Source organism: Schistocerca serialis, chromosome 2 (genome assembly GCF_023864345.2).
Source record: "Schistocerca serialis cubense isolate TAMUIC-IGC-003099 chromosome 2, iqSchSeri2.2, whole genome shotgun sequence".
Lineage (NCBI taxonomy): Eukaryota > Metazoa > Arthropoda > Insecta > Orthoptera > Acrididae > Schistocerca > Schistocerca serialis.
Window position 1 is genome coordinate 894,294,374 of NC_064639.1, and position 8,152 is coordinate 894,302,525.

Sequence of the window (8,152 nt, forward strand, 5' to 3'; positions counted from 1 at the left end):
TTCGCAATAACTGATGGAAAGTCGTTGAGTAAAACAGAAGTGATCTCTGTCGTTCCTCAAGGTAGCATTATAGGTCCTCTGCTGTTCCTTATCTATATAAACGATTTAGGGGACAATCTCAGCAGCCGTCTAAGTTGTTTTCATATGATGCTGTCGTTTATCGTCTAGTAATGTCATCAGAAGATCAAAACACATGTGTAGGGTGCAAAAATTGGCAATTGACCCTGCGTAATGAAAAGTGTAATGTCATCCACATGAATGCTAAAACGAATCAGTTAATCTTCGGTTACACGATAAATCAATCAAATCTGAAGGAGGTTAAGTTCAAATAAATACCTAGGAATTACAATTATGAAAAATTTAAACCGGAAATAACACATAGAAAATGTTGTGGGAAAGACGAACCAAAGGCTGCGATTTATTGGCATAACACTTAGATGGTGAAATATATCTGCATACACTATGATTGCCCGTCCTGCTTTAGAGTACTGCTGCCTTACCAGATAGAATTAACGGAGTACATCGAGAAAGTTCAAAGAAGAGCAGCACGTCTTAGGTTATCGAGATATAAGGGAGAGAGAGTCACGGTCATGATATAGGATTTCGATGGGACATCATAAGGACAAAGGCGTTTGTCGTTGCGACGGGATCAGCTCACGAAATTCCAATCACCACCTTTCTGTTCCGAATGCGAAAACCTTTTTATTTTTTACGCCGACCGACGCAGGGAGAAACGATCATCATAATAAGGTACGGGAAATAAGAGCTAGCACGGAAAGATATAGGTTTTTTCCTCGCGCTGCTCCAGAGGGAAATAATAGAAAATTATTGTGAAGGTGATTCGATGATCCCTCTGCCAGGCACTTAAGCGTAATTTGCAGCGTATCTTTGTAGATGTAGATGAAAGAACGGGTTCGACTCCCCCACAGCAAATCTACCGGATCTCGGGTCGTGTGCCCAGCCGCCGGAGAGGCGAGTGCAGCGCTTGTTGTCGCGGAAGTAATAGGAGGCGGAGACCGCAAACAGGAAGCAGTTGCGGCCGTGGAGACCACATCCTCGGGCGGGCCTTCCGAGGAATCTTTCGCAACAGGCTATCGCCGCGCGACAACTGAAACGCCGAGCCGCCATGGTAGCGGAAGGCAAGCGCTCCGGAACTCCTGCTGCTGCCGCGGAAGTGATTCTCGGAACAACACGTTCAGCAGATATCGCGCTTGCGTTCTGCTTTCTTCCTTTGCAGTCATCTGTGACGGAGGTCACGTCCTCCTCAGTTGTTCTATAAACACGCACGGAAAAATGACTACTGAGCAACAGGTGCGAAGCAATTGGGATGCAAACCCAACTATCCTGACCACAACAGACATTGGCCCATGTTTCTCTGCAGCAGAATTTGCCGCCGAGCTAGGAGGAGGACTTTAAAGACGACGGAGTCGTATTCGGGCACGATGGCCATCCACATTTACAGTAGGTTTACCATGATTTGCCAACGGTCTCGCCGCAGTGGTAACACTGGTTACCGTCACATCACCGAAGTTAAGCACTGTCGGGCTGGGCTAGCAGTTGGATGGGTGACCATCCGGTCTGTCGAGCGCTGTTGGCAAGCGGGGTGCACTCATCCCTTGTGAGGCAAACTGAGAAGCTACTTGACTGACAGGTAGCGGCTCCGATCTCGTAAACTGACATACGGCCGGGAGAACGGTGTGCTGACCACATACCACTCCATATCCGCATCCAGTGACGCCTGTGGGCTGAGGATGATACGGCGGCCGGTCGGTACCGTTGGGCCTTCATGGCCTGTTCGGACAGAGTTTTACCATGATTTCCATTAATCGCTTAAGGTGGGTTATGTATCGGGTCAGGGTTTAGTGACGCTAGACACGGAGCGTCAGTGACAGAGGGTAGTAAAGGTCATTTTCTATGAGGGATGGCGGGGGGGGGGGGGGGGGGGGATGGGGGCAGAGACACTTCGGGGGCGGTGGAGTGTGCTCATTCCTTGGCTCAGTGGTTGAGGTGCGAGTGAAACACATGTGGTTCCATAACAGTCATTAGCGAGATATAAGACCCTTTAAACAAACGGAGTAATACATCTAGGTTCACAGGTGATCCATTTGGTGAAGCCGTGCTCGCTTCCTCCTCACCAGCCAACTTCTTCTAGTAACGTCTGGGATGGCGTCTTCTGCGTTGACCTACCGGCGCGGTACCGACATCTTTTTCTGTCGAATAGCGTAGCAGCTAAATCGTTATAGCGAAGTATGACGTCCGCTGGCTGACGATCGATCCGTCCATCCAGGAGACGTTTCTTCTTCCCCTCGAAGGACCCTCCGTTTTTTGGAGGTATTTATTCGGTGTTTCCGTCAATTTCACAAAGTTTCTAGGGTGGCGACTACATCTTCGTTGATCCATGCTTCTCACATTGGGCAGAAACGTGACGAATGTCGACACACGTGCCGGCTTTCCTTGTTTTGCCTCTATGTTGGCGTGGTCGGTCATTGCCCTTTCGTCCTCCTCCGCATCGCCAGATACATCCCGGACGTTCAGTATGCTGACAGTTCCTGGATCATTGACCACTAATGTGCGAGCAGCGCTGGTCGTTGTTCTCCTTGGAAGCATTGTCCATCTGCTCGGTCGTTGGTCTGTCGAAGTGCTGACTGCTACCGTGCAAACTCCGCTGATCATTGGCCTTCTCAAGTCGGACAGAAAAGTGACCAATGTCCACACAATGTCAGTGCCGGCTTTCTTTATTCGACTGCTACCTTTTCCTAGTATTGTGGATTAACATGTCAAAGTCTCTAAAATGTTCACTTAATCTATAATAAGCCTTTGCGTATTTTTCTGTCGGATCTCTGCTTTGAACAACCATAAATAACACGTAATTATTATACACAACCATAAATAATACATAATTATTATACACCCTACATTTTCCTCCGAAATGACACTGCCGGTTACACTCCCCATTCTCCCTCAACTACATTTATAGTCCGCAAGCCACATTGCTACGTGTGGCGGAGGGTACCTCGCGAACCACTGTTACTTCCCACTTTTCCTGATCCAATCATATATGGTTCGCGGGAGGAACGATTTCTCGTTAGTCTCCGTGTGGGATCGAAGCTCTCTAATCTTATCGTGATGGTCTTTTCGTGAGATATATATGTAGGAGGTAACAATATATCTCTTGTCTCTTTGTGACACTATAATACAGATATGCTGCCTAAAATTTTTGTCCGTTGTGTTTATAGCAAATATGGTGCATTTATCTTATTATGCAGATCTTTAGATACTATGTGTTAATTACAAATGTGATGTGTTCTGTAACCTGTATCAATTATTTTTTATTATGATGAATTTATTCTGTGTAAACGCCGTTAGAGAAAGTTGGGCACTGTCTTTGGACGAGAATGTGACGTCAGAGCAAAGCGACTGGGAGATTTACTACGTTGTGAGACGTACAGTGTGACAGTTATTGAACTATATGAAATAAAATCGTCATAACTTCTGAACGGTTTGCCTTAGGACGTTCAAACTGCACGATTGGCCGCGGGGCGTGATGGGAAGTAATATGCTCTGTGTCGTTTGGTTTGTCGATGAAGCCCACTTTCATTTGGATGTGTTCGTCAATAAGCAATACTGTCGCTTTTGGGGGTGACTGTGTGGTGTGCAGTGTCCAGTCACGGAATACTCGGTGCGATATTCCTTGACGACACATTGCCTACCGAATGGTATGTGAAGCTTTCGGAAGATGATTTCATCCCCATAATCCAAAGTGACCCTGATTTCGACAAGATATGGTTCACATAAGACGGAGCTAGACCCCATCAAAGCAGGAGAGTGTTTGATGTCCTGGAGGAGTACTTTGGGGACCGCATTCTGGCTGTTGGGTACCCAGAGGCCACTGGCATGGGCCTCGATTGGACACCATATTCTTTGGATCTGAACATGTGCGACTCCTTTTTGCAGGGCTATATTTAAAGACAAGATGTTCAGCAATAACCCCAAAACCATTCCCAAGCTGAGAACAGCCATTCAGGAGATCATCGACAGCATCGATGTTCCGACATTTCAGCGGGTAATGCAGAATTTCGCTACTCGTCTGCGCCACATCATCGTCAATGATGGCAGGTCATAATCTAAATCCGAGTATCTGTAGTGACGTTTACATGTTGAGGTGTACGCCGTAGTTTGTAAATGATTTACGCTTTTTTCATATGGCTCAACAATTGTCACCCTCTAACCCTGTCACCTTGTCGCATTGCGCTGCCGAGCCTACACGGGGCGCAGTTGTTGCTAGCGAGGCACAAAGAGCATGACGAGTGCTAGCAGATGCAAGAGATTCCAATGGCATCAAGATCCTGCCCAATAATTGGTCATTGGTAATCTAGGTATACACTCAGTATTACATGGAGCAGTGGGAGTACTGTACGCGACAACAAAGTCGACGACATAACATCTGCAACGAACTGTAAGTTTGTTTTAGTTAACTCCGCGTTGCAAAATTTAAACAGACATTATCCAGTGACATTTTCAGTGAATTTTATTTCAGTAATAAATGTTGTACGTAAGAATTGTACGTACCTGAGCTTGTCATTATCCTCAGTCATTGTCACCTACTTAGTATCCCATTCCTCTCCAGTTATTCAATACCCGAGTGTCGTTTAAATAGCTAAAACAAAAGTATTTAAAACACTGTCATTGTCAGATTTGATTGTCTGCTAAAATATAATTGAAAATAATTAATAATGATACATCGATTACTTACCATTGTCGTTCAATAATATTTAGAGGTACAGTCATTCTTGCTAATGCCTTGAGTAAAGCACTACAAGAAAGGAACAGTAAATCAAGCTTCAATGCAGGTATGACAAGAGCGTTAGCTGGAGAAGAAACAAGATGTATAATAAAGGAAAACTAAAACAACATATTAACTGGAGTAGAAAGTGAAGAAGAAGAAGAAGAAACCTCCAGGAAAGTAATGAAGAAATTTAAAAACAACAGGGCTCTCATTATGAGATCAGATAAGAGAAACACAATGATAGTAATAGGACAGGAGAAATACAAAGACACAACCGTAAAATTTCTAGAGGAAAACAACATAACTAAGCTGGCCAGTGCCCCAAAAAATACCAGGCAAATACACAAACACTTCTAAAAATATCTCACACATAATCACAAATCAGAAAATGAACAAATCACCATTCAGTGACAACTTCAAAACTGAATTACAGGCGGTCAAACAGATTTCTATAAAGAAAGGATACAATACAAACATTATAGAGAAACTGAATCACAAAATTAAAACAAAACAAAGGAGACACCTAGGACACAAAAACAAACAACACGTCACCAACTTACAAGTGCAGACACACAGGACATTAACACACACAGCAGAAACGCACGGAATACAAAACACACGAACACAAATGGAGAAGAAACATCCATAACAACAAGCAAATGGTATACTCTCATTTACGACAAGAAAGCAGGCCATAGAATAGGGCCGACCGTTGTGGCCGAGCGGTTCTAGGCGCTTCAGTGTGGAACCGCGCGACAGCTACGGTCGCAGGTTCGAGTCCTGCCTCGTGCATGAATGTGTGTGATGTCGTTAGGTTAGTTAGCTTTAAGTAGTTCTAAGTTCTAGGGGACTGATGACCGCAGATGTTAAGTCCCAAAGTGCTCAGAGCCATTTGAACCATTTTGAATAGGTAACACACTCAAAAAACAAGGCCTAAAAATAGCCTACACGACAGACAATTCAATGTAGAGAAAGCTAAGAGCAACCAACAGAAATATAGGCAAATGCGACACATCCGGTATTTACCAACTGACATGGCACGACTGCAAATCATTTTACGTAGGACGGACAAGTACAAAATTTAATACCAGACACACGGAACACAGAAGAGCATTACATCTACATCTACATCTATACTCCGCGAGCCACCTTACGGTGTGTGGCGGAGGGTACTTATTGTACCACTATCTGATCCCCCCTTCCCTGTTCCATTCACGAATTGTGCGTGGGAAGAACGACTGCTTGTAAGTCTCCGTATTTGCTCTAATTTCTCGGATCTTTTCGTTGTGATCATTACGCGAGATATATGTGGGCGGTAGTAATATGTTGCCCATCTCTTCCCGGAATGTGCTCTCTCGTAATTTCGATAATAAACCTCTCCGTATTGCGTAACGCCTTTCTTGAAGTGTCCGCCACTGGAGCTTGTTCAGCATCTCCGTAACGCTCTCGCGCTGACTAAATGTCCCCATGACGAATCGCGCTGCTTTTCGCTGGATCATGTCTATCTCTTCTATTAATCCAACCTGGTAAGGGTCCCATACTGATGAGCAATACTCAAGAATCGGACGAACAAGCGTTTTGTAAGCTACTTCTTTCGTCGATGAGTCACATTTTCTTAGAATTCTTCCTATGAATCTCAACCTGGCGCCTGCTTTTCCCACTATTTGTTTTATGTGATCATTCCACTTCAGATCGCTCCGGATAGTAACTCCTAAGTATTTTACGGTCGTTACCGCTTCCAATGATTTACCACCTATGGCATAATCGTACTGGAATGGATTTCTGCCCCTATGTATGCGCATTATATTACATTTATCTACGTTTAGGGAAAGCTGCCAGCTGTCGCACCATGCATTAATCCTCTGCAGGTCCTCCTGGAGTACGTACGAGTCTTCTGATGTTGCTACTTTCTTGTAGACAACCGTGTCATCTGCAAATAGCCTCACGGAGCTACCGATGTTGTCAACTAAGTCATTTATGTATATTGTAAACAATAAAGGTCCTATCACGCTTCCCTGCGGTACTCCCGAAATTACCTCTACATCTGCAGATTTTGAACCGTTAAGAATGACATGTTGTGTTCTTTCTTCTAGGAAATCCTGAATCCAATCACAAACCTGGTCCGATATTCCGTAAGCTCGTATTTTTTTCACTAAACGTAAGTGCGGAACCGTATCAAATGCCTTCCTGAAGTCCAGGAATACGGCATCAATCTGCTCGCCAGTGTCTACGGCACTGTGAATTTCTTGGGCAAATAGGGCGAGCTGAGTTTCACATGATCTCTGTTTGCGGAATCCATGTTGGTTATGATGAAGGAGATTTGTATTATCTAAGAACGTCATAATACGAGAACACAAAACATGTTCCATTATTCTACAACAGATTGACGTAAGCGAAATAGGCCTATCATTATTCGCATCTGATTTATGACCCTTCTTGAAAATGGGAACGACCTGCGCTTTCTTCCAGTCGCTAGGTACTTTACGTTCTTCCAGCGATCTACGATAAATTGCTGATAGAAAGGGGGCAAGTTCTTTAGCATAATCACTGTAGAATCTTAAGGGTATCTCGTCTGGTCCGGATGCTTTTCCGCTACTAAGTGATAGCAGTTATTTTTCAATTCCGATATCGTTTATTTCAATATTTTCCATTTTGGCGTCCGTGCGACGGCTGAAGTCAGGGACCGTGTTACGATTTTCCGCAGTGAAACAGTTTCGGAACACTGAATTCAGTATTTCTGCCTTTCTTCGGTCGTCCTCTGTTTCGGTGCCATCGTGGTCAACGAGTGACTGAATAGGGGATTTAGATCCGCTTACCGATTTTACATATGACCAAAACTTTTTAGGGTTCTTGTTTAGATTGTTTGCCAATGTTTTATGTTCGAATTCGTTGAATGCTTCTCTCATTGCTCTCTTTACGCTCTTTTTCGCTTCGTTCAGCTTTTCCTTATCAGCTATGATTCGACTACTCTTAAACCTATGATGAAGCTTTCTTTGTTTCCGTAGTACCTTTCGTACATGATTGTTATACCACGGTGGATCTTTCCCCTCGCTTTGGACCTTAGTCGGTACGAACTTATCTAAGGCGTACTGGACGATGTTTCTGAATTTTTTCCATTTTTGTTCCACATCCTCTTCCTCAGAAATGAACGTTTGATGGTGGTCACTCAGATATTCTGCGATTTGTGCCCTATCACTCTTGTTAAGCAAATATATTTTCCTTCCTTTCTTGGCATTTCTTATTACACTTGTAGTCATTGATGCAACCACTGACTTATGATCACTGATACCCTCTTCTACATTCACGGAGTCGAAAAGTTCCGGTCTATTTGTTGTTATGAGGTCTAAAACGTTAGCTTCACGAGTT

General features: G+C 44.1%; 1 pseudogene; it reads left to right on the forward strand.

Annotated features, from left to right (window-relative positions):
- The first annotated feature begins 1,479 nt into the window (after positions 1-1,479).
- Positions 1,480-1,597, forward strand: LOC126459216 (5S ribosomal RNA; annotated as a pseudogene).
- Positions 1,598-8,152: the final 6,555 nt, after the last annotated feature.